Here is a 26,927-nt window from a genome sequence, read left to right as displayed (position 1 = left end):
AAGAGAACACAAGAAGAGAGGAAGCAGCACTATGAAAGCAAATGTCAGGAGGGCTGTCTGCCAGGTAAAAGCTAACCACCTCTTCCCATTCCTCTTACTATTTGTTCTTTGGCTGCTGGGCTTTTTCAGAGCCAATTCAAATGTTAATGTTGGTTCATTTAATGGGCTTCTGCCCCTTTATCATTAGCCCTCCTCTTTCTCGTAGTGCAATGAGAACCATCATTCTTTCTCATCCAGCTTTGCTGGGCTCCCACTGTAGAGTGGGGATACCACTGGGAGCTGGCCATGTATATGGAATATGAATCTTTCTGAGCTGCTGCAGCAAGTCCTGGCACGGTCAGAAGCTGTCAAAATAAGATATGTTGAAGCTGGGATTTACTCTGAACTGAGTCTTTGACTCTGACTTTGTGGGTGAGGTCATGAAGCGGGGCTGGGGTTGGGGGAGGTGTGCTGCTGCAGTGGAAGATTCCAAGCTGGCAGCAGTGCCTGGGAGGTCTATGCCCATTCCAGGAGATTCAAGATAAAAGCAAAATACTGCGGGTGCTGGAAATCTGAAACAAAAACAAAAAGCGCTGGAAAAACTCAGCAGGTCTGACAGCATCTGTGGAGAGAAAGACAGAGCTAACTCTGTATTTCTCTCCACAGATGCTGTCAGACCTACTGAGTTTTTCCAGCAATCTTTGTTTTTGTTCCAGGAGATTCAAGGTCAATCCGGGAGGGTTGGCTACCCTCCATCCACTGCAAAAATAATGTACTGGTTCTCTCTGCCAAGGAAGCAGTCGGTGGCCTATTTGATGTGGCTGTGCACTGCAGACTAGGGGATGCAGTTAGCAGCCCAGAAGGAGCGAGTGGTGCCAGCAGGGATCCCTTGTCCAGCAGAGGCTTGTTGCATCAACAACATAATTCAGTGACAGCCGGCCTGATTAAAGCACAACTAACCTCCTCATGCACCGTTCCTTTGAAGATATCCAAGAAAGTAATTCTTGCCTTGCAAACTCTGTGGGCTGGGGTATGTTTTAGCCCCCTTCACTTACTCATTGGCTGCTTGTCGTGAATCTCCGGGCTGCAGCTGCTCCTCTTCCTCCAACAGAATCTAAAAGAATGAAGCAAATTCAGCAGCCATGATAAACAGCGAGTACCTAACGAGGGTGAAAAAGTGGCGGGCGGGGTGGGGGGAGGGTGCGGAAATCAGAAAGAAGCAAACTACAAGCCCAAGAGTGGCTTGGAAATGTACTTCAGCACTCACAACAGCACACAGATACTAATAACCTGAACACCTGTAGGTGAGAACCCATAAGACCATAAGGCATAGGGGCAGAAGTAGGCCATTCGGCCCATTGAGTCTGCTCCACCATTCATGACTGATCTGATAATCCTCAACTCTGCTTTCCTACCTTTTCCCCATTACCCTTGACTCCTTTACTGATTGAAAACCTGCCTATCTCAGCCTTGAATAAACTTAACGACCCAGCCTCCTTAGCCCTCTGCGGTGAAGAATTCCACAGATTCACCACCCTCTGAGAGAAGAAATTCCTCCTCATCTCCGTCTTAAACGGGTGACCCCCCTTACCCCTTTAAAAGCAGCCTCAGATCATGGTCAGTCTGTTTGTGAAGCTAGTCCTGATTTCGTCATGAGGTAAGGCTTCTGGCTGAATCAGTTAAAATCACTTTGGGTTCCAAATAAGGATTTAGATTCTTCATGAGGCACCTGCCCCATCCTGGAAGTTTCAATTGTGACCTAAATCAGCTTCAGAGTTAAAGCGACTCTTGGTGGATGTTGGATGGGGAGGGGAATGGGAGGGGGGAGTGGGGGGGGTGGGGGGAGTGGGAAGGGTGGGGGGGGGGTGTCGCGGAGGGGTGATAAATTGATTTTTGCTCACCCTTCCTGTTTCTGCTGGTCAAGTTGGGTTAAAATTGGTGCCCTGGTTTCAGAATCCCAGATGTAATGCTAAATGTCGACATAGTTTCCACTCAGCTGGGGATAAGGAAATGCTGATCCAAAGAGTAAATCTCCTTTAATTCAGGCACAGTTGTGCTTTAGTTTCAGCTGCCTTTTCAAACAAAATATAGACAACTTCTTGAAAATGCTTGATACAATTCCTGTGACACTGCGTTGCAACTTCTGTTTTCGATTAACTTAAGTACAATAGCAGTGTGCCACATCCCACACTGCAGCAAGGTTGGCAGACCTCAGACTTGTATTAAGTAACAAAGGAAGCTTTCGTTTAATGTAATATTCTTGGCTCTGCTTATCAATGTGGCTTACAGCAGCCAGGTTTTATATTGTGACGTGGCTCTGAATTTTTTTTTTTTAACCAGGCATTTGAGAGGAAATTATTGTGTTTTTATTTTATTACGCTCTTGGAAGCATCTCCCCTGCATTTGTAACGTGGAACCTTTGGCTGCCTTTGGCTGACACGTTGCCATAAAAATCGAATAAATGGAGAAAACATGTAGCTGATCAACATGCTGCTCCTTTCTGAGAAATGAATAAACACATTGACGTTGTCTAAATATTGGAATAGCAGCTGCCATGTGTTGGAACAGATCACCGCTTTTGCTGCATTGGCCATTCTGAAAAGCTGCCTTTCTGGGAATTGTCTAGTACTAGTAAATTGCTAATCATCTTGAAAGGCTATTTGATGGTATTAGTGATGGGTGGATTACTGGGTCATCACGTTATCTCGCCCTCATTTTACTGATCTTGCTATTCACTGCTGTACCTTATTCAACATTTTTTTTTGAAAACTGCTGGTTTTGAATCTGCTAAGTGTAGGGCAGAGACATTAGCCCAGCCTTCTGCTTTCAGTGATCGCCTTTGTTCCTTGCTATTTTCCCCTATTTCTTCCCCACTGAGCCAGCTTGGCTCATTCGGTAGCAATCTTAACTTCTGTGTTAATAAAAGGTTCAGGGTTCAACTTCCACTTCAGGACACATGAGGTAGGCTGACCCTCCAGCGCAGTACTGAGAGACAGCTGCATTGCCAAAAGAACTGTCAATTTGAGACCCGAACTGCTTGAGACCATGACTCGGGTGGATACTAAAGACCACTTGAGACTATTCACTATGCTCTCCTAGTGTCTCCCTTAGCCACAAGCAGATGAATTCCCTTAGCCACAAGCAGGCTTACCTTAACTGTATTTTTGGAATCTTGTTATTGGTGAATTCCTTGCTATATCTGCTTACAAAGGGGTCATTAAACTCATTGCAACATGTGCTGCACTTTTGGATGTTTCTGAGAAAGGACTCATCAAATAAAGCACGTCTTTCTTGATGTCAATTGCACAAACACAAGTCTAACTGTGATGCAATGACATAAGAGGATGATTTATGAATCATGTTTGATGTCATTAAGATTAATAGATTATTAAGCCACCATTTGGCAGATGAGCCAACAGCATTATCTCTCAAAGGAAACCTTAAGGAAGAAGTTGGACCACATTTTGCCTTTATTAAGGGAGTAAAGCAAGTGTAATAATGGCAAAACCAGTGACCAGTGTCCCATACCCATAGGGCACCTGAAAGATGTCTGATCTGCTACTGTGTGGGGCAATTTTTCAGGTTTATGGGCACAAGACACATTAGCTCAAAGCTTTAGGTCCATTTGGGACACCTTGCTACAACTCAATATTCCAGACTGGATCAAAAGACAGGCCTGTCTCTTTCATGGTTCTTAAATGGCTGATAGGTGACTGCCAGCAAAAGGTAAAGGTATAAAAAGATTACATTTTTATGGAGCCAGGAGGAGTAATTGTGCTCCCTTGAACTCCACAATCCTCCAATCATCCTTTCTGTTGTAGCTCCATGGTCCTCTCCTGGGAGTTACCTTTGGGCTGCAGTTGAAATTTATTTCTTCAATGGGCTTGCTACCAGTGGAGGCACGACAGGCACAAGCAGCTCGCTGATTAATACTAATAAGCCCTGAGGCCTAGTTTTGGGTTGGCCTCAGGCCTTCTGGTTCAGGCCTGCATTGTGGCCACATCACCATCTCCGTGCCCAAAATAAACTTCCAACAAATTTATACTTCTTTCTCTTTTGTGCTCACTTGTCCCACCTCTGTTTTCTGGGTGTATGGTAAATATCTCCACTGTGAAGTGGAGGACTAACTCCTGATTAACTTAAAATTTAAAGTCAAATCACCTCTCCTGTAGCACTCTCTGAGTGAGTGTTGCTGGCAAAGCCAGCATTTATTGCTTGCTCTTAATTTCCCTAGAGAAGTTGGTGGTGAGCCACCTTCTTGAACCGATGCAGTCCATGTGGTTTTCATGCTATTAGGTGGGGTGGTCCACGATTTTGACCCAGCAATGGTGGAGAAGCGGTGACACATGCCCAGTGGTGGGTCCTTCCAGTTGATAGATGTCACAAGTTTGAAAGGAGATATTGAAAAAGCCTTAGTGAGTTGCTGCAGTGTATTTTGTGGATAGTGCACACAGCACAATGCAGCATTGGTGAAAGGGGTGAATGTTTAAAGTGGTGGATGAGTTGCTAATTAAGCAGGCTAATTTTTTTGGAATGGTGTTGAGCTTCTCGAGTGTTGGTGGAGCTCATCCATGCAAATGGAAATACCACAAACAGGTCGTAACTGAGAGGTATATCATATTTTCTCTCTTTCATATATGCTTTGTCTTAACTTTTTTTCTCTTTTTCTGTCATCTCGCAACTGCTACTGCTAATTGACTTCCTCAACAAGGGAATATGCCCTGGAATATGCTGGATAGGAAGTAACATTTCCTAATTTCCCCAGGAGACATAGCTAGCTCCTCTCCCAGTAACTTATTAGCCTTTCTGCTTCCTCCACAGTGCCGTGACACAATGGAGCGATCCTCAGTGCTCTTAACTATGCTGAGAGAGTTCAGTGAGAAAGAAGGAAAAGCAAAAATATTTCTCGGCAAAGTTCCAATGTCTTGGCAGGTGCAGAGCCTGTGGCCTCCTGAGTGGTTCATGTTGCTGCTTTGCCTGCAGGCTCAAGATCTGAACTTTGCTCCAACTGTTCAAACTCCAAACTCCCAGCATATTTTTTTAGATGGCTTCGAAAGACAACACTTACAGTACTTTTCTTTCCATGCTCTGTGTTTAACTTTCAGTGGGGTGTTAAATTTCACAGCATTACTTTCTTAAAGCAAGGGAAAGGGGCAAAAAAAAATGAAAGAAATGAAATAAAAGCAAAAGGCGAAACTTGGGCATATTCTCGGTAACCCACCATATTTATCTTTGAGGTAGTCCCAGTGTAGGATACATGCAGATGAAAGCAATACAAGAATTGTCCATTTTATTAATATGCAAAAAAAAAGCTTCTAGTTACTAGGTATCAAGGTAACACTAATATGTAAACACCCACATAAGCACCTAAATAGCATTTATGTAGGTGTTATATCTACATGAATGTTCATCCTTATTTTTTCACATTCCTCTCACAAATCACATATTCTGTTAATATCTAACATCCATAAATTTTTATGACAGATACAACTTTCTTATCCACGAAAATGCACCTGCGATCATAAGGTTGTAAATGGATTAGAATACAAGTTGGACTTTAGTATGCAGATCACAGGTTATTGGCAGTGGAAGTGGATTAGATTGTAAAAAAAAACAAATGGAATCCTTTGTTTTATATCTGGAAGCATAAAGATAGAATTTTGTAATTGTTCCAGATGGAAAATAGGGACAAAATAATCAACTTTGCAAAGTTATGACACCTGAAAAACTTTTAATGTTATATTGGGCCCCCAGATGACTGTCTAAAACAGGCATTAGGTCTCTTGCATGTACTAGGAAGAAGCCTACCACTGTTTTTTGTCCCCTGCTCCTCTCAGGTTACCCAGACATGGTGAGGCCTAGGAACTGGCTGCCACCAAAGAGGTAAGTTAAGGTATTTTTAAATTCATGTGGGGTTTTGAGTACTCCGTTTTGCTTCACAAAACACAATTACTTGCCACAAACAATTCCGACCCTTCCTTTTTCCTTTCCTCATCTGCCAACACCCCGCCCACCATTCAGTTACCTGGGGACCACTGGCAGTGAGGTAAATGGCCAAAAATTCAGCCAGTGAACTGCATGTGGAGGTGCGACACAGGGCTTACCTTAATTATTGAGATGAGGCCAGGGCCAAATGTCGAGCTGGCTTCAAGCCACCCATTTGGAGCATGTTCCTCAAAAACAGGCCAGGAAAAATTTCTAACCCACATAATGCAAAAGTAAAGCAGCAACTGAACTTATAAAAGCCCTTAATTAAGCCACAGTTAGTGTTTTGTGTACATATGAACATATGAGCAAGGAGCAGGAGTAGGCCATTCGGCCCCTTGAGCCTGCTCTGCCATTTAATAACATCATGGCTCATCTGATAGTAACCTCAAGTCTGTATCCCACCTACCCCTGATAACCTATCACCCCCTTGCTAACCAAGAATCTACCCACCTCTGCCTTAAAAGTATTCAAAGACTCTGCTTCCACCACCTTTTCAGGAAGTGAGTTCCAAAGACTCACGGCCATCTGAGAGAAAAAATTTCACCTCATCTCCATTTTAAATGGGCGACCTCTTATTTTTAAACAGTGACCCCTAGTTCTAGATTCTCCCACAAGAGGAAACATCCTCTACACATCCACCTTGTCAAGTAAGCTCAAGATCTTATATGTCTCAATCAATTCAATTCTTACTCTTCTAAACTCCAGCGGATACAAGCCTAGTTTGTCCAACCTTTCCTCATAAGACAATCCACCCATTGCAGGTATTAGTCTGGTAAACCTTCTCTGAACTGCTGCCAATGCATTTACATCCTTCCTTAAATAAGATAACCAATACTGTACACAGTACTCCAAATGTGGTTTCACCAGTGCTCTGTACAACTGAAGCATAACCTCCCTACTTTTGTATTCAATTCCCCTCGCAATAAATGATAACATTCTATTAGCTTTCCTAATTACTTGCTGTACTTGCACATTCACCTAACCTATCGATATCTTTTTGTAGCCTTCTTTTGTCCTCTTCACAGCTTACTTTCCTACCTATCTTTAAGTCATCAGCAAATTTGGCAACCATCCCATTCATCCCTTCATCCAAGTCATTTATATAAATTGTAAACTGTTGAAGTCCCAGCACTGATCCCTGTGGCACACCACTCGTTACATCTTGCCAACATGAAAAAGACCCATTTATGCCTACTCTCTGCTTCCTGTTAGCCAGCCAATCTTCTATCCATGCTAATATGTTCCCTCCTTTACCATGAGCTTTTATTTTACACAATAACCTTTGATGTGGCACTTTATCAAATGCCTTCTGGAAATCTAAGTACAGTACATCCACTGGTTCCCCTTTATCCACAGCACATGTTACTCCCTCAAGGAACTCCAATTTGTTGGTTAAACCTGATTTCCCCTTCACAAAACCATGTTGACTCTGTCCGGTTACCTTGAACTTGTCCAAGTGCCTGCTACAGCTTCTTTAATAATAGCATCTAACATTTTCCCTATGACAGATTGTAAGCTAACTGGCTTGCAGTTTCCTGTTTTCTGTCTCCCTCCCTTTTTGAATAAGGAGGTTACATTTGTTATTTTCCAATCTAATGGGACCTTCCCTGAACCTGGGGCATTTGGAAAATTAAAACCGATGCATCAACTATCTCACTAGCTCTGAAGGTGGGTCAAAAGGACTCAAAACGTTAACTCTGTTTCTCTTTCTACAGATGCTGTCAGACCTGCTGAATTTTTCCAGCGTTTTCTGTTTTTGTTTCAGATTTCCAGCATCCACAGTATTTAGCTTTTATCTCACTAGCCACTTCTTTTAAGACCCGAGGATGAAGTCAATCAGGACCCGGGTACTTGTCAGCCCACAGCTCCAACAATTTATTCGGTACCACTTCTCTGGTGATTGTAATTTTCCCTGAGTTCCTCCCTCCCTTCCATTTCCTGGTTTATAACTGCTTCTGGGATGTTACTTGTGTCCTCTATAGTGAAGACTGATGCAAAATACCTGCCATTCATCTGCCATTTCCTTGTTTTCCATTATCAATTCTCCAGACTCACTTTCTATAGGACCAACGCTCACTTTGTTAACTCATTTCTTTTTTAAATATTTATGGAAACTCCTACTATCTGTTTTTATATTTCTGCCTAGCTTTCCCTTTTACACTAATTTTTCCCTCCTTATTAATCTTTTAGTCATTCCTTGCTGTTCCCTATATTCTGTCCAATCTTCTGGCTTTCCACCTATCCTTGCACAATTATATGCTTTCTCTTTAAGTTTGATACATTTTTAACCTTTCTAGTTAACCACAGATGGTGTGTCCTTCCCTTGGAATTTTTCTTACTCATTGGAATGATCTATTCTGTTTATTCTGAAATATCCCCTTAAACGTTTGTCAATGCATCTCTATTGACCTATCCCTTAACCTAACTCGCAAATTCACTTTAGCCAACTCTGCTTTCATGCCTTCTTAATTGCCCTTATTTAAGTTTGAAACATTTGGTGGAATCATCCCAGATTTACACTAAGTGTGGTAGTGGGCAAGTAAAACGACGTTTTACCCACTGGCCACAATGGCAGCTTCTCACGCTGTATCATCCCAAAACCACCACATTAATTATTCATTCCCAGGAAACACGCCGTTTCCATGGTGGTCAGGCTCTCATTCACCCGCCACGTTATTACCTTACCACTTCATCACACCGGGTACCATATTTAAACAGCAGCTGTGCGTACACCTCTCAGTGCTTTCAGCCCACGACTTCTGCTCAGAAGACATGGCCCCAAGAAGCAAGAAGGCTACAGCCCCCAGGTTCAATGATGCGTCTGTTGAGTGCCTTTTGGATGCAGTGGAGGCCCACTGTGATGTCCTCTACCCCAGTTCTGACCGCAGAATGGGCAGCAACATCACTAATCCGACTTTGGAGGCGGTGGCAGTGATGGTCAGTGCCAACGCCCTGCAAAAAGGGACAGCCACCCAGTGCCACAAGATTATGAACAATCTCCGCCGTTCTGCCATGGTACGTCATTCTTCTCATCACTCTCAACTCACACACTCACAAACCCATCACACATCCACAGGGACCTCACTCACTGCCAGTTCAAGGGACATCACCATTCACTCTTTCACACACACCTTCCAAGGGTCCAGTCACCACCCACACATGCCATGCATACTTATCATTTGGCCTGGCAGGCATCCTACTTACATTCTCTCCATCTCTATTCATGCAGGAACAAGCTGGTGCAGAGAAAGAGGGAGAGGTCACAGACCAGTGGAGGAATGTCTGAAATCAAGGTCCTCATGGAGTTTGAAAACAGAGCCATCCAGCTGGCCGGTGAAGATCTGGACCATTCCTGTGCCGACGGTGAGGTCGCCGGTGCCCTATCAAGTTACGATCCAGCATTGCGACATCCATCAGACAACCATGCTGCGGGTGATGTGTCCTGTTTCACAGGCCACTGCCATGCACTAATTATCTCCCCTTGCTTCCAAAGGCACATCTGGGAAACCTCTCATCAAGCCCCGAGAGGAATCCACTGAAACCCTCCCTGAAGACACATCACAGCGCTCACCCACCCCCTCCACCAGCACAGGGACACACACCTCGGTGGGACCTAGCTTTACAGTAGCCTCGGGATCACAATCTGAGGAGCACATCGCACAGCAGGCAGAGGCAGGGACTCCCCAGGTGTCCGGCACTAGGAGGACTGCTGGTGGCCAGATATTTGCTGGATCTGAATCAGATGACGAGCCTCTGGACTCGGTCATGTCTCAGTTGCTGGAGCTGCAAAGGCAAGCTCTGGAACATCAGGAAGGGACGTCCGCTGCACTTCTCAGATTGCAAGGCACGATAGAGGAGTCCGTCCTCCTTCACTCTGAGATGATAGCGCCGGATGCCAATGCACCAAGGTCAACACTGGTAGGATGGTGGCTGCCATGGAGACCTTGGTCCAGGACGGTGCCCTGCACTGCTGCACCAGCTGAATTCCATCGCCAACACCATAGTTGGCCTCCAACAGTGTATGCGAGAGGGGTGCGGGGGCAGACCGATTTCACTCCAGCTTCCCCTTCTCCTCAAGGAGTCAGCCAGGGACCCTTGGGCACCCATAGGGAGGAGGACCAGCAGGTCTACCCCCCAGGGCCATCCACGTAGGTGACTCCGAGAGTGTCAAGCCTAACCGAATCCCCTCTTCCTGTGACCTCAGCAACTCCAGCTCCACAGGCCGAGGAGGGTGTCACTGCCACACAGCAGGACCCCAAAAGCAGGCTGGGGCCTTCCAGAGGTCATCACAGACAGGGCGTAGCAGCCAGCAGGCTGTCTCCACCTCCGCTGTGGATGTCCGGAGAGCACCAAGACACAGCAGCTGAGTTAAGAAGGTTAAGAAGAATTAATTGCACAGCCTGGGTACAGGTATTAATCATTTGTACATACTGTTCACTATTGTCAATAAGCTCCCATGAATGTCTCCCTGCCTATGGGTCTTTTTTCTGATGAGCAGTGTTCATGTCACTCAGATGTGAACCATTCCTGCATAAGATAAAGGGAGGTGTCTCAATCCAGCGCCTCTTCCCTGTGCTCTGTGCAACCTTCAGACCAAAGTGATGGTCCAGCCTCACACTCCCTGAACCTCGCTGGTGCTTGTCATTGCTGCCAGAATGTTGTGGGCAGGTGTCACAGAGTTCCATCATTCTCTCTGTGTGAGCTCAGCACCTTTAAGGTGGGGCTGAGCCCCCATCTCTTCAGCATCTGTGACCAGTGACGCTGTGCTCCTGAAGGGCTCAGGTGCTGAAGGCGGGCAAAGGATCAGATGCTTTTAAAGTATCATGGCTGCATCTCTGTGATATGACCCAGATCACAGAGCGCAAGTGATCTGCCCTCAGCCAGACAGGAGTCAGACATTCTCAGAGGCTATGTGAAGATCTATGGATGTCCTCACTGCATGTCGTCATCATCCTCGCGACTATTGAGTGACTATTAGGGCCTCCACTACATCTCCATAACAGGAGCATACTCACAGAGGGTATTCGTGCTGCCATAAGCCAGACTGGAGTCAAACATTCATGGATGCAATGTGAGGATCCATGGCACCTCCTCCCTGCATGTCGTCATCATCCTCCAGAAATCTAGCAGATATGAAGGCCTCCTGAGCGTGCCTGCCTCATCTGCCCATTGTGAGGGCCTCATCTCCATCATCGTCGCCTTCAAGAACCTCATCACCCTCATCACCGTCAACATCCTCCTCATCAGAGGAGGCCTCCAGCTCCTCCATCTCCTCCTCAGCCAGCTAATCTCCCCATTGCAGTGCCAGGTTGTAAAGGGCGCAGCAGGTGACGACGATGCACGATGCCCCCTGTAGACTGTATTGCAGGGCTCCACCAGACCGGTCCTTTGCAGTTGACATAGTTGACTGCTTGTTGCGATGGAGATCTGAGCACCATGTGAGCGCAGTCAGTGGCACCCTGCACCTGTGGAAAACCCGAGATCTGGGTGAAATCAATCGCTTTTACATCCTGGCCCACCTGGTCCCGGGCAAAATGGTCAAATTTGTGTGCCCTTACAAAGATGGCATCCGTGACCTCATGGATGCATTTGTGGGTGAAGGCTCGTGATATCCCACAGAGGTACCTGTGGAGCCCTGAAAGGAGCCACTGGCATAAAAATTGAGCGCCACAGTCACTTTCACGGCCACTGGCAGCGGATGCCCTCCCTGTCCCCGTGGCACCAAATGCTGTAGTAGCTGGCAGATGTGACCGATCAGTACCCGAGACATGCGCAGTCTTCAGCGACACTTGTTCTTGGTCATCTGCAGGAATGAAAGGCGGCGTCTATAAACTCTGGGTCCACCTAGGAGCCGACCAACAACGGCTCACTGTGGCTCTTCAGCAGCTTGTGCGGGAGCTCCAGCCGTTCCTTCTTCCTGAGGGTGCTGCTCCTCCCCCCTGCGCAGCCAGGCACCTCCATCACTCTCTCACCATGGTCTTCGGTCTCTGTAAGCCACGAGGCATATAGACATTTCACCAGGCTCCATGCTCCTGACGTTCTTCTCCTGCAGGATGAAAGAGAGAGACGCATGGGTTAGCTTGGGTATACTAAGAACCTCACTTGGCTAAGTCTGAAGGCCCCTTAATGCATCCCAGAGAGTGCTGCCCACCATTTGGATGGCCAGAGTTTAGTGCGCTGCATGGCTGTCCGAAACCCAACTTCCTTTGCCCCACTCCATCTGACTGATTAACATCAGCTTTGCCCACTGGACTGCATGCTGTGCTCTCAGCTCAGGCACAGGCATTCTCCTAACCCACACTGCAAGGCTGCACTGTTAGCTTGAACCATGGGGGAGACTGGTCCAAACCGGGATGATGACATTACAAGGGGCTGTGAGCGCCTCCACCAGTGTCTGCTCCACAGCCAGCTTTAGCCAGGAGTTTGTACAATGTGCCCAGTTGCAAACTGTTCTGCAGTCCACTAAAACACTCATTAGTTTGCAGTCTGTGCCCGAGGGATGAAATGCTCTGGAGGACTTGGTGGCACTTAGATGCCTCTGCATTACTTGAGTGGGCAGATAAGCTAGAGGCCCGACTCCACGCATGTCAATGTGGCTGTGTCTGATCTGTCTCAGCTGCAGAGCAATTGTCACTTTATACAAGGTTTCCCTAATGTGTGGCTGATTCCCTCCCCACCACCCCACACGTATTTGTGCAGCCCACCAAGTGCACGCCTCATATATGCTATTGTGAAACATGTAGGCATGCAATCACGTCGACCGGGGCAGACAATCGAATGGGGGAGGATGATTCCGGCAGGCTGGCCTTATAATGATATGCAAATGTATTACAATGAGATCCCCAACTTCCGATGGCGGGAAACGCAGCCCGCCATCGACGGGCTGAGCGGACAATCATAAATTGGTTTTACGACATTGTGAAACTGATTTTTGGCCTTCTCGCCATATTGTCTGCTCATGCCGCTGAGCATGCCCAACACCAGCGGGCAGGGATGATTCCGCCCATAGTCTTGGACACACTCCTCTCTCCCTCAAACTGAATATAAAATTCAAATATATTATAGTCGCTGCTACCTAGGGGTGCTTTCACTATGAGATCATTAATTAATCCCATCTCCTTGCACAATGCCAGGTCTAGTAAAGCCTGCTCTCTAGTTGGTTCCAGAACACGCTGTTCTAAGAACCTATCCCGGAAACATTCTATGAACTCCTCATTTAGGCTACCTTTGCCCATCTGACTTTTCCAATCTATATGTAGATTAAATTCTCCCTTGATTATCAGCGCGCTTTTCTGACAAGCTTCCATTATTTCTTCCTTTATGCTCCATCCTACCATGTGGTTACTATTAGGGGCCCTGTACACGACTCCCACAAGTGACTTCTTGCCTTTACTATTTCTCATCTCTACCCAAACCGTTTCTGCTTTTGGGCATCTCACCATCAGTGCCGTCTGGCCACAATGGGAAAAAGTGCAGCTTAGATTCACGAGGATGTTAGCAGGGTTTACGGTTATCAAAAGAGACTGGGTTTCTTTCACTGGAGCTGAGAGGTTAAGATATGACCTAGTAGATGTTGACAAGATTAGAAAAGGTTGGGATGAGTGAAATAACGAGTTATTCACAGGTTGGTGAGATGGTAATGAGCTGGTACAAATTTAAGATAATAACAAAAAGAAATAAGGCAGAGGTTTAAAAAAAACTTCATAAGGAGAGTGTATGACACCTGCCTTAGATGGGAAGGGAAATTTGCCAGCCCCTTGCCACAGGAGAGTGTAGCTGGAGGTGCTGACTGAAGACGAAATGGCTCATTTTAAATTGGTGCAGACTCGATGGCCGAATAGTCCCCTTCTGTGCTGTACAATTCCGTAATGTGGAATTTTCTGTGGCAAGCTGCTGAAACCCAATCCATAATTCCTTCAAATGGGAATTAGTTGCATGAAAACTTGGCTTGAATTTAAAATGCTGAGGGTGGTTTAATTGAGGAGTTTAAAATGATAAAAGCATTTGGCAGAGTAGATGCAGAAAGAAATTTTTCCTCTGGGGAAATCCAGAATAAGGGGAAACAATCATAAAATTAGAGCTAGTCTGTTCAGGAGTGAAATCAAGAAACACAGTTGGTGGGAATATGGAGTTCTTTTTCTCAGAGCCTACGGATTTAGGGATAATTGAAATTTTTAACTGCTGAGATCAACAGATTTTGATTAGTTAAGGATATCAGGGAGAGGGATCAAAGGCAGGTAAACAGAGTGGAGATACAGTTTAGACGTGATCGAATTAAATGGTGGAAAAGGCTCGGAAAGCTAAATAACCTAATCCTCTTCCTATGGAAATGAATATTAGAAGAAAATGTGAATGTGTGCACAGTGCTCGTGGAGCCAGAACACTTCTCCCAGCTCCGCATGGAAATCCTGCCCCAGGAAATATCAAGGCCAATGTCTCTGAATTGCTTTCCTTTTTATTGTGTAGGTTGAAGCAGGATAAACTTTGGGAATTTTGTCACAGATGGTATAGAGATGAGGCAGGTACTACATGGTGAACAAATTATATAAGGACATAATTAATCTACATCAGGATACTTCACAGTGATAGATTCTTACCAATATTCACCGATATCTATATCAGATATATATGTATATATATATATATATATATGCATTTATCAGGATGGGGAGAGGTGTGCTGGGTGCTGGGTGAGGGAGCTTCTGTTTCTAATTTACATCAATGAATTTGTTTCAAACCATGCTTAGGGTGGAATCAGGTGAAGGTGGCGGTGGTCTTGGCCACTGGCTGGAGAGCCAGCAAGACGCTCACGTTGCCTCTTTTCCAGTGGGCCTGCTGTATCTCATGCCAACCAGGCATTTAACAGATCAATGGTGGGCTCTCGCCCGAGATCAAGGACTTGGGGGGGCGCTGAAGACCTGCCCGCCGGGAGCGGGGGTTGTAGGTTGCGGGCAAGGAGGGTCAGCAGCAAAGGCAGAAGACTGGCTTTCAGTGGGCACCCGCCCCAAAACCCACCAAATGCCAGGTCCCAGAATCAGGCACTTGAATGAGGGACTTCCCCCTCCCCCAGAGTCCGCAATCAAATACACCACGGTTGGCTTGTCATGCTCCCTGCAGGGGGAGTCACCTTGTCCATTGCTGGGTCAATACCAGCAGAGGCAGGATGAGGCCCTTAAGTGCGCATAAATTGGTCACTCAAGGGCCTAAATTGGCAGCAGGCCAGGAAGACCATCCACAGGCCTTCCCGCCTTGGACTTAGTCGAGGTGGAGACGGGAAGGTGACAGGGGCCCCACCTGCCACCCTCCAGCCTGATTAAATGCTCCCTGCGACCAAACCACCCCCCCCCCCCCCCCAATGGGGGGAAGGGCACAAGGTTCTGCCCTTCGAGAGGAAGAATGGAATTGAGTGGAAGGAGGCAGCCTGGAAATGATGGAGGGTGGAATCTCACCAGCCCCTAGCAGGTAGATTTGGAGGTGGTGGGGTGGGGGGGGGGGGGGCATGGAAATCAGACTGAGGCGTGTTATTCCACTCATGTTCTACCTCCAGGAGATTTGACAGGACTCCCTACGGCAGCAGCTGCCCACCTGTCCATGGGGAAGTACCAATTGAAGTACTTTAACAAGCAGTTAGCCCTTAATGGTGCATGACCATGGAATCTTGTGGGACGCACATGGGCCCAGTGCTGTATCAGGAGGCCAGCAGAGCATCAGAAGCTGCTGCCTATGGCGCTATCATGGAGCTGCAAGGCTCAAGCGTCTACAGCATGGGAAAAGGTATTCTTTTGTGGGGCTCCCCCTCCACACTGATGGCCTTAACAGCTCTGTGCTTTCCTTTTTATTCAACCCTCTGAAGCCTTTCGACAGCGCCTCCATGTTGAGGCACCCTTGTGCTGAATTTCCATCTGTCTCAGCAACGCCCAATTCTCTCAGTGGGGCTGCCTGGTGGCCAGTCCTGCAAAACAGGTCCATGTCCTGCCCACCATCCTTAATTGGATGGCAAACCTTGAGGTGACCTGTTAGTTGGCCCATCCAGTAAGATCACACCACAGGGTGAGCCTCTAACAAAAGTGAGGTCACGACCTGCAACTGGCCCTGACCCCTGAAAACTTTTAAAGTGGAGAAGATTCCACCCAGAGTGAGCTGAACAAAATACTTGACTGGAGCAAACAATGGCAAATAAGATTTAATGCAAACAAATGTAAACTATTGCACACAGACAGGAAGGAAGAAAGGACAGTGCATTAACTCATCAATGTTGTTGAATTACCTATAAGGATGAGGCGAAAAAGTACTGTGGAACTTTAGCAGGCTTGCTGATCAACATGATGCAGAGCACAATTAACAAAGCTAACAGAATGTTGAACTGCATAACCAAACCATTAAAGTGCAAGTTAGAGAAAGTCATAATCAAATTGAACAGTGCTCTGGGTCAGACTGCACATTGAGTACTGTGTCCAATTCTATTCAATGAAAAACAAGGGAGACATTCAAGCACTGGAAGCTTTAGCTGTACCTCCCCCTTGACAACTGTTCAATGGTATTGGCAGAAGAATGAAGTGTAGCATGGAGCTGATAACTGTAAAATGGAAAGGATAGTAAAGTTTTCAATACCTTTGTGAGCCTCATTCTGTAAATCAGTCAGAGCTGCTTAAAGTTCAGGTACAGAGTTTTAAGGCTCTGCTGTCTTTGAAAATCAGTCAGGATCCAGTTAGGACATCAAGGCTGTGATTATTCAGAGGTATATTACACTGACACAATGTCTGCACTTTGACATTCAGCACAAGTATGTACAGGAAGTAACTTTTAAAGTGTCACATAGGGTCCAACTTGTTTCACTGATGTAACAGGCAGAGTTGTCAACACTGAATAATTGCTAGGCATTAGATTTGCTCTCACAACATAAACATAACTAAAAGTAACAAAATGCAGCTGTCATATGGTGGTGGATTGAGGAAGGGATGGCTAAGTGGCATTAACATATTCTTTCTTTTTCTCATCCTATTTTCCTTGCCTTTATCTTTCTTTTGCGTTCTTGGAGCTTCCATAAACTTCAGCTCATCAGAAATGCTGCTATCTGTATAAATTTGGTATAAAGTGAGTACGGAAAATATCTTTTTATTTCTGTTGGACTGTTGTAAAGAACATATCATTTTATTTTCTGTTGGATTGTGGATTAAAATTACAATGGCTGCAGTTTGAAAGGCATGTCCACTGGAACAGGATGAGAGATATATACAACGGCGCTGTCCTGGAACACAGTGCGCCATGAAAGACAGGATGGTGCTGGAAAGCATTGAAAGGCAAGTGCTTAACCAGTGAACTAAATACTGAAAGTGCTCGAAGACCACCTTGTGTCACCAACAAGAACTGAAAGGAATTTGGAAGACATCGATCAAAATCAACCCATCAAACCCTGTACTCAGGATTTGGTGCTATTGAGCTGTTTTATCCTACCCTTAAAATCCATGATTTTGTGCGTCTTATGTGTCTTGTGTGTGTGTGTGTATAGGGATTTAAGAAGGGGTAGAGTTTAGGTTATAGAGTTAGAAGTTAGCAGTTCATATTTCTTTCTTTTGCCACTGGTTAACGACAGTTTGTTCAATAAACACTTATTTATTTATTGGGCAACATTGTCCCCCTGTCGGGGGGGATGTGCGGGAGCGGGCACGAGCAGGCCAATTAAGGCCTGCCCAGCATGATGTCTGCCAGGAAGCACTATGCGCTCCCTGTACGGGCAGGGGAGGATTCACTGATCCGGGAGTGCTGCCTCAGGGAGATCAGCTCTGGTTTGAAAACTTCAATAAAGAAGGGGGAAAAAATCACTGACATATCCACTCATGTGCCACTGTCACATGAGCTGGGACATGTCAATTTCTTTTATTTAAACGTTTTATAAAAATTTTAATACTCTCCTGAAACCTCATCCCTCCGGTGGATGAGGTTTCATGTTCCTTCAGAAGCCCGCCTGGGCTCCCGGCCTGCCCGGCAACCTTAAGGTTGGACGGGCAGGTCCATCAATCACATTAATTACTTTATTAGTGGCCTTAATAGGCTTTTGACAGTTTGGCGGGAACACAGCCGAACTGAAAATCTGAATGACGCTGGGTGACGTCGGGACGCATGCCTAACGTGACCCTGCATCATTTTACACGTCGGCGAGCGGGACCCGCCCCCCTGCTCGCTGAACAGAAGGTTCTGCCCGTTACGTTTACAAACCTGGTGTTCGTATTCTGTTAACCTAAATTAAACAGTTAGGTAGAATTGGGGCAATCTGGTGGTTTGGTCAAACCTTTCACATTTGTTGTGGCTTGGGGAACAGTGAGGCTTGATATTACAGTGCACTATCCCCAGTGAGTCGTGACAAGTGATAGTACAATACCATAAACAAACAGACTTCTTTTTAAAATCAATGCCCAAGCTGTACCTCAAGGAGAGGAAGTGATTGCTCAATCATACCGGTTTTGCTTCATCATAACAGCACAAACCAACACAACCACCTAAAAACTTGTGGCGTTTTTGCATTATACAAATTGGTCACCAGGAAGTAGTGCTCAGGTGGAATGATAACCTCTGTGCAACATTTCTCCCCATTTACATTCCTGCCTGCCACCACTCCAAATCAAGGCTTGAGACTGCATCATTCTCACACCTAAAAGGGAGGGAATTTGACTGAAGCCTTCACTTTCCTGCAGTTTCGGAGACCCACAGAAATAGGTCTCCAATCTTCTCAAGTCTTCGGAGGTTGGGTCATTTAGATTTCAGTGCAGTTTCTTCAGCAAAGCTCTGTGAATCTGCTGTCACTGGCACTCAGACAATATAAAATCGCCTGTATTCTATCAAATTACCAGTGTGTGTCTATTCCTTGGGCTTGTAGACTTACGTTGGCAATTACATTTCAGTATGTGTGGCTAAGTAGAGCTCACACAATGAGCACCAGCCTCCTCAAACTCGGAGTGCCACTAACATGTCCAGGCATGTATCTGGTACAGACCAACGGCAAATATTGGAGGAAATCACAGCACCACCGTCCACAGGCAAGTGTAACCTTCCAGTTGCAAGTGAAAGTGCATTGTTTAATGCTTCATTCACACTGTGTTTGTGCCAAATATATACTGGCTATAAACACGAGAGCAGCATAAGTTAATGACCCCCACCATACTCACCTGCTAATTGCACTGTGTTTAGCAAAAATAAACTGAGTTACATTAGATTATGTGAAGCTGAAGGGGATTAGAATTTATTAATAGAAACAGGCAGGATATTTCTGTTAGTTTCTATCAGAACTCTTCTATTGCATTTTATGGTTGCTTTGAAATTTTTGTTTTTCATCTTTTTTGTTTAAATGCTCTTTTGCTTCACTTCATCAGATATTATATGAAATGACAGGGTGGGCAGGAACTAACTCAGCCTCCTGAAAGATTTTTTAAAAAACCATTCTGATAAGCATCTTACCACCCACGTTAAGGAGAAAACTGTACAGTGTTTGCGTTTGCATAATTTGTTTATCACTGGGATTTGTACTATGTTGGCAAGCTTTGCAGACTTGGTATCAGATCCCTGTGGATTCTCCAGGATCCAATTAAGGCAAGATCTGTAAACGTGTTCCCGAGGAAGACTAATTAGGCAGCAGTTCCTTATCAAACTCCAAATATGTCTCAATCATTTTACTCGAGTGCACAGTGGGTTGGGTTTGACAACACAGCTTCACATCTAGGTCAAGATTTCAATTCTAGTTTTTTGAAATGCATAGCTTCTAAAGGATGCCCGCATCATGATTTTACAGTCAGTCCATTTGGCTTGCTGCAGAAATGCAAGAGATGCAGAAAATGCATCTTCACAAAACATCCCTGATACTGCAGGTTTGAATTTCCCAGACCTAGAAGTCTACATGATTTGATATGAATACAGAATCTATAATCGCTTTTAAAATAAAATGGATAGATATTTGAAAAACAATAAGAGTAGGGGAAAAGCGGGGAATGGGGCAAAGCGGGGAATTCTTTCAAACTATAATGGGTTGAATTACTTTCTTCTGCTGTCTGTAAAATGCTATGACTATGGCTTGGCTCATCTTGTCACATTTTTCCCCATCCCCTTCACCATTAGAGTCTTATCGAATTTTACAGCAGGATGACCTCTTTTCCAATTGGCCAGCAATGGAGTATTGAGCTGTGTGGTCTGGAATAAATCTTTTCCAACAACTGTGTAACTCTGAGTACATTCACAGTTCTTGACTTTTATTTTTCCGGGAGTGGGACATGAACCCACAACCTTCTGACTCAAAGGCGAGGGTGCTATGAACTGAGCCACAGCTGACACCTCCCGTATGGATTATATCTGCAGTAACTCTTTGGAGTTATCAACAGATCGCATGTAACTCTTTCGAGTACATTCACAGTTCTTGGTTTCCGGGAGTGGGACATGAACCCACAACCTTCTGACTCAAAGGCGAGGGTGCTATGAACTGAGCCACAGCACAGATTGACTTTAATTGTTAACCTTCCCCATGAGGGCAGGAGGAGGAAAATCCATCAGCTCACAGTAATGGGCCTCCTAACCACTCCCAGGGTCCTTAATTTGGGAGTAATTCTGGAGCAAAATCCAACCCGATCTGGTTACTTTCTTGGCTATTAAAGGGAGTGTAGTTTGGCAATTATAAAACCATGTTACCGAATAAACAGCATGGCCGGGATTTTGTGTGGAAGTCATGGCTTCTGCCCTCTGAGGCAGGATGTCCTGCCATCAAGAGCTGCTGGCCAATCAGAAGGCCAACAGCTCTTAAATCCCAGAATACCACTGGGAGGGGCTGCTGGGGACGCAGCAGGTCCTGCAGCTGCAGAGATTAGTTTGGGGTTGGGGGTCACCGAGGTTAATCAGGCATATCTGTCCAAGGGGAGGGAGGTTGTGGGGCTCACTCCCGAGGGCACGGATGGGGAGGTGGTAGGTGTGTGGGGTCACATGAGGGCAGGGATGGCTCTTCTCACGGGGGTGATTTGTGCTGCTGGGGGAGCGGATCTCCTCCATGGGCCATAGGGTAGTCACTCAGTAGGGCCCCATCCCTGAGCCCGCAGTGAGGCCTCCAGGTTTTACTAGATGGCCTCCCCAGGTAACGAAGTGCCCCCCTGACAACCCACCCTCCCACCATTGGTAAAATACCAGCAACACCGGAAGAAGCCCTTAAAAACTGGCCATCAACTGAGGCCCTTAAGTGGACAATTAGCTAAGGGCAGGTGGACCATCCATCACCCCCCACTCGCCCCCCCACCCCCCACCCACCCCCGCCCACTGCCGGTAAAATACTACCAGATCTGTGAAGGAGATGGGCACAGCACTCCCCTGTCATCCCACCCAATTTTATAGCCTACCTCCCAGCCCATTCCCAGGTGAGGAAGGGCGTAAACTTTCGGTCCATGAGTTGGATCAAGAATTAGTTTGAAAGAATTAGGAAGCCAAGAGTTATCATGAGAAGTGTGGTGTCAGAATGCTTACTCCTAAACTACATTAATGATGTGGAGATAGAAATTAATACTAAGATTGTCAAATTTTCTAATGCAAGTACATTCCATATGCATTACGTATACATGGCTGTCACTTTTCCCTAAAGGGGCTGACATATGATGCATCTAAATTAGGGCAGATTTTAATCTTGGAGCAAATAAGTTAAACATGGCCCAATTTGGATCACTTCCAGTTTGTAATTTGGCAATGCACACCACCATACTGGATGAAAATTCAACAGGACAGAGTAATAATTAAGGGTAACAATTCAAAACCTAGTGGACTTTACCTTTCTTAAAAAGAAATAATTCAAATAATGGAGCTTATAAATTGCAGGGCTTCAACCTGAGGTTGAAGTTACTGGAGAGAATTAGAAGTGAAAGTTACTGTATTGCTGTTTATCCCTCTCTCTGGAATTGTTAGGATGACTGATAACTGAAGAATTTACTCGCCTTAATGGTGGTTAATGGAGCCACAAAGTGCTCTGTGTCAAAATAACATTTCTTATTGGTTTTTGACAGAAGATGACTAGATGGAACACTACATTCCAAACTGTAGCTCTGCTGTTTGGATGGGCTTTACTGGAAATTGTTAAATGATTGATGTTTTAGCATATGGAGTGCAGAATCTTAAGTCATACCCTGTGGTAGGTTTGGTGGCGAGGTGGCATTTAATCAAGTGGGAGGGCCTCCCTGCCTCTACTCCAATTAAGTCTGGGGCAGGAAAGCCCATGAACGGCCTTCCCACCTCACCACCACGTGAGGCTTTCTTAAGGGCCTACTTAATGCCCACTTAAGGGCCTCATCTGCTGTCACTAATATTATCCATGTAGGGAGCACAACAAGCAAACCTTGGACTCTAGGGGTGGGGGGGGTCCTTCACTGAAAGGCATTCAGTGCCCGATCGAGGGACCTGGCATCAGGGGGGCGGGGGGTGCGGGCACTGAAAGCCACCCACTGCCCCTGCATCTGACACCCCTCCCCCACAACTCCCTTCCTGCAACCCCCTTCCCACCATCACTCACCTGTGCCTGGGTCCCTCCTCAATCCCAGACCTCAGGTGGGTGTAGTACCGGCAAATCCACTGCCTCTCCTGTGCTGCTGCTGAGTACAGAAGAGCTGCCAGCCTCTGATTGGCCAGCAGCTCTCAGCGGGCAGGACTTCTGCCTCAGGGGGTCCTGTCAAGTGCCTGAGTGGCACAAGATGTGGTGGGTCTTCCCGAAAAGAGGCGATGCGGTGGGGGGGGGGTCTCACCGCTGTCCAGCTGATGCCCGAGATCACCTTCAACTCCATAAGATTCCGCCGTGCTATAAGAAAAATGAATTCAATTTTACAAATACATAATATTAATAATGGTTACAAATGAATGATTGTATGAATTTTTCGTAAATTAAGCCAATAATTTAAGCATAATAATGAAATGAAGCCAAGAATCACAAATCCATTCCAATTACAAGCAGACCATCATAGATATCAACAGCACAAAGCAGGCTATTTGACCCATTGTTCTTGTGCTTGTTCTCTGGGAGAGGCAGCCGCTTAATCTCCTTCTCTGCCCTTTCCCCATACCATTTTAAGGGCAGAACTTTACATCCCGTTGCGGGTGGGCGTGTGCCCGACCCGTTCGGGCGTGAAATCGCACGAGGTGACGTCGGGCGAGCGTCCAGACGTCATCACGCACTCGTGCAATATTTCGCTCGGCGGGCACACACAAAGGGCGGGAGCGCACCCGCCGACCATTCAGAGGGCAATTAAGCCCATTAACGGTGCAATTGACTCTGATTTCTTGTGGCTGTCCAGGCCAGGCGGCCTCTGCATTTTTCATCAAAACTGATCCAAGGGCAGGATGAAATTTCCATTATGAAATAAAATAAAAATAAATATCTGTGGACAGCATTTTTACGAGGTGTGTTTTCAGGAGCTTGATTGTGATGCACGGACATTTTTTTTGCAGCTTTTTAAACCTTTATTTGATCATTTTTGGGTCTGCAGCTTTCTAAGGCAGCTGTCTGCTTTCAGGGGGCTCTCTCACAGCGCTCACCCACGCCCACCCTCTTCCCGCTCCCACCCCAGCAGCGCTGAGCTTTGCAGCGGGTGTTTCACACTGACTGGCCATTATTCGGCCGGCCAACGTAAAATCACCATCAGGGGCCGCTCGCAGTCGGGGGTCCGTTTCCCAGCCCCTCCCGTGCCCGCCGATCGGGCATGCCCACCATGGGTAAAATTCAGGCCTAAGTCTTTTTTTTTGCAAGTACTTACCAAATTGGGAAGCTGAAGGTTAAAGTTAAAATGACTTGAGGTTTTCAAACCATGAAGAGGTTGCTCCTAAATACATCGTAAATACGTTGTCTGTACTAAGTTATGTATACCAGAAAGGTCACAGGGTCAATCCCTCACCTATGACCAGTCAGTTGATTTTGGGCAGGATGGTGGTAAAGGTACTAGAGTTGGCCTTGGTCCCCCCCAAGGTTAGAAGTAGAAAAATTAGTCACGATTTCAACTCTTGGTCATTATTCAGTTCCTGTAAAAAATGCTAGTGTTCCTTGAATGAGGACTGGAATGGTGCTACCCCTGTGGTCAGTTATTTTACTTATTTGGGTTGTATCACAACAAAGCCCAATCCTATATCACCTAGCGTCAGCACATATGCATACCAACAGTGGCTCAGTGGTAGCAATCTTGCCTGTGAGTCAGAAGGTTGTAGGTTTAAGTACCACTCCAGAAACTCAAGCACAAAATCTGGACTAACACTGCAGTGGAAGACTGAGGGAGTGCCGCACTGTCAGAGTTGCTGTCTTTCAAATGAGATATTAAACCAAGAACCTGACTACCCCCTGAGGTGGATGCAAAAAGATTCCACGGTATTTTAAAAGAGGCACAGAGGAATTCCCTGGCACTCTAGTCAATATTTATCCCTCAAATAACATCATAAAAACAAATTCTGATCATGAACAGACAAAAATATACACACTCACCTTCCTCTGCTTTTTCAGGACTTTTCTCAGATGGAGGATCCTTCCAAATTCACTTGATGCAGGGAACCTCGGAGGGAGCAGCAGAGCGAATCCACACAGAAACCACACCCATTTTTTATGGCACTAATTTCCGTATTCTGTTAAGTAGCATTTAAATGTCCCAAAACTCCTTTGAAAAGCTACATAGAGAAGGTAAATAGAGTGCTAGTGTGGGTGAGGGGTAGGGTGGGTGAGGGAGTAGGGCGGTGAGGTTGGGTCAGGTTAGGTCGGGGGAGCCTGGGAGTTGGGGGTTAGTCGGGTGGTTGGGGATAGTTACGTTGGCTCGGGAGGAGCTGGGGTGGGGGGCATCGGATGGTCAGGGGGAGTTGGGTGATTGGGGGGTTGGTTGGGGGAGTTGGGGTTCGGGGGCATCAGAGGGGAGTTGGATGGTGGGGTGATGAGTTGGATAGTGACGTCGGGTTAGGGGGATCAGGGAGGCAGTCAGGGGGTTGAGGGGGGAGTCGTGGTTGGGGAGGTTCAGTTGTGTAGCTACCCAGGATTAGACTAGAATCTTTCTGTCCAACATTTCCCACGTAACTATGCAGGCAAGTAAGTTGGAACTGTCCGAAGTCCCTGACTCTGGGAGGGCCCTGGGGAGCAGGGGAATTGCCCATTGGAAGTTCAAGCTTCCTGGGCAATTCACACGGAGTCATAGCATCGTGAGTTCTGAGGGGTCCTGAAGCTATTTTGGGGGGTTGTCCAGTCTCCAACGATCTGGAGACTGGGAGATCTTGGCCCGTAAGTGTTTTGGAGTCAGTGAGGGCGATGGGTGGGGGCCGGGGTTTGAGAGGCCATGGCGGGGGAGGGAAACCTGGGGGTGGGGGAGAATTACACCTCGGCAGGGCCCTCCTATAGGCCCAGGGGGTCAGTGAAGGAAGAAACCCCCACCTACCACCAACCTGCACAAGGAACTCTGCCATGTTGGATGCTTGGTATGGCCTCTCCCGCCGCCAGTTAAACACTGGTGGTGACGGGATGAGGCCCATAAATGCCCACGTAAGGCCTCAGTTGGCCTACTAGTGAGTGGGCTGCCTGACCCCACACCTGCCTCTGGTAAAATTGCGGGCAGGTAGGGGGTAGCAGTCCACATGCTGGGTTTACCGTACCCTCCCTGGCTTCAGACCTGCCGGCAGGGGAGCATTAAATCCAGCCCGATGTCTTGACCCTATACTGAGAATGTATTCAGCTATTATGGAACAGGCATTGAAATACATGTTTGACATTGTCTTCACTCTGATTGCTGTTGTTATCAGTTTTACATTGTTCAGCAGAAGGACAAAACATTTTATTTTCTTGATTACGCCACAAGAAATGTTTATTTTAAAATGGGATCCAAGTAAATTATCTCTGAAGATAATAGTTGTGATTTTCAGAACTTTCCCTATCGATCTTATAGATGGATAGCTTGTATTTGGTGGGGGCACCGTTTCATCTTCAATTGATCGATGATTTGCACGGTGTGGCAAACAGCAGCAGATTTTTCAGGACACTTGCAGCAGCCAGTGAAGAAAACTCTCCTTTGTGTGAGCTAACATGTAAATACTTGAGCCTGTTTTTGTTAGGCAAAAGGGAAACAAGATCATCAGAGCGAAGACATGTAAAGATGCTAATCGCATGACAGCAATCTTCGCTGCTGTTCAGTGTACCACACTTGAGTTTTGTTTGCGTATGTGCTTATCTGCCCTGACTGCCGCCTTCTGCAAGCTCCCAGAGACGTGGCCGGCCTCCAAGGGTGCAGCAGATTAACTGTCATGGTAGCCAACTAGAAACTACAAAAATGCCAGCAGGAAAGCTCCAAGTCCACTTGCCAAGGTTCGATTCTTGTAGGACACACCACAGCTTGTATTTTTACTGGGTATACAGTGAAGATGCCAAGGGTGACATCATCTGTGGCCCACATTAGAATTGAGGACTCAAGAGGGCATGTTTTTACACTTGGCGTCACTGGTCACCTGCACTGCATAGAGTAAAATCAGACAAGGAGGATCGCCTGTGATAGAGCCTGCAGATTTTCTGTCTATTTGAATTAATGGATCGAAAATCTGACCGGTGTCTGTAATAAGTGTGTGTTGTGCCCTATCTACATTTTCCTTTATTGCTGCCCCTAGACAATCCTTTATTTTAAGCTCAAAGACAAATCTGCCCTCTTTGGGAGCTAGATAACACTACTGAGTCCAACAAGCTGGCCCTTTATTGAGAGTTCATGCATTTTTAATGTTTTTGTCCATAATGTGACTCTCATTTGGCCTACAGCCCTACTTTTGACACAAAGCTACAACTGATTACACCACCCTCACTAAAACAATAATTAAGGAATGTAGGAGGAGGCCAGGCAGTGCCATAAGTTACACCCATGTACATTCACCTCTGCCACCTAAATTCAGGCCTAGCCTGGGCTAGTGGAATGAACGTCTCTTCATCCTGTCAAGTGCCCTAAGTGAAAGGAGCT

At 46.2% G+C, this 26,927-nt stretch overlaps 1 long non-coding RNA gene across 1 annotated transcript in view; it reads left to right on the top strand.

The window, feature by feature from the left end:
• The window catches only part of LOC144690147 (uncharacterized), a 162,754-nt gene extending 138,175 nt beyond the window's left edge, over window positions 1-24,579 (top strand). Inside the window, exon 3 of the long non-coding RNA XR_013578767.1 lies at window positions 24,458-24,579. This is a non-coding gene — a long non-coding RNA (uncharacterized LOC144690147). The remainder of the gene's footprint in view (window positions 1-24,457) is intronic.
• The last annotated feature ends 2,348 nt before the right edge of the window (window positions 24,580-26,927 follow it).

This window comes from Cetorhinus maximus, chromosome 14, assembly GCF_964194155.1.
Source record: "Cetorhinus maximus chromosome 14, sCetMax3.hap1.1, whole genome shotgun sequence".
NCBI classification, from domain to species: Eukaryota; Metazoa; Chordata; class Chondrichthyes; order Lamniformes; family Cetorhinidae; genus Cetorhinus; species Cetorhinus maximus.
This window is presented reverse-complemented; position numbering and strand designations above follow the sequence as displayed.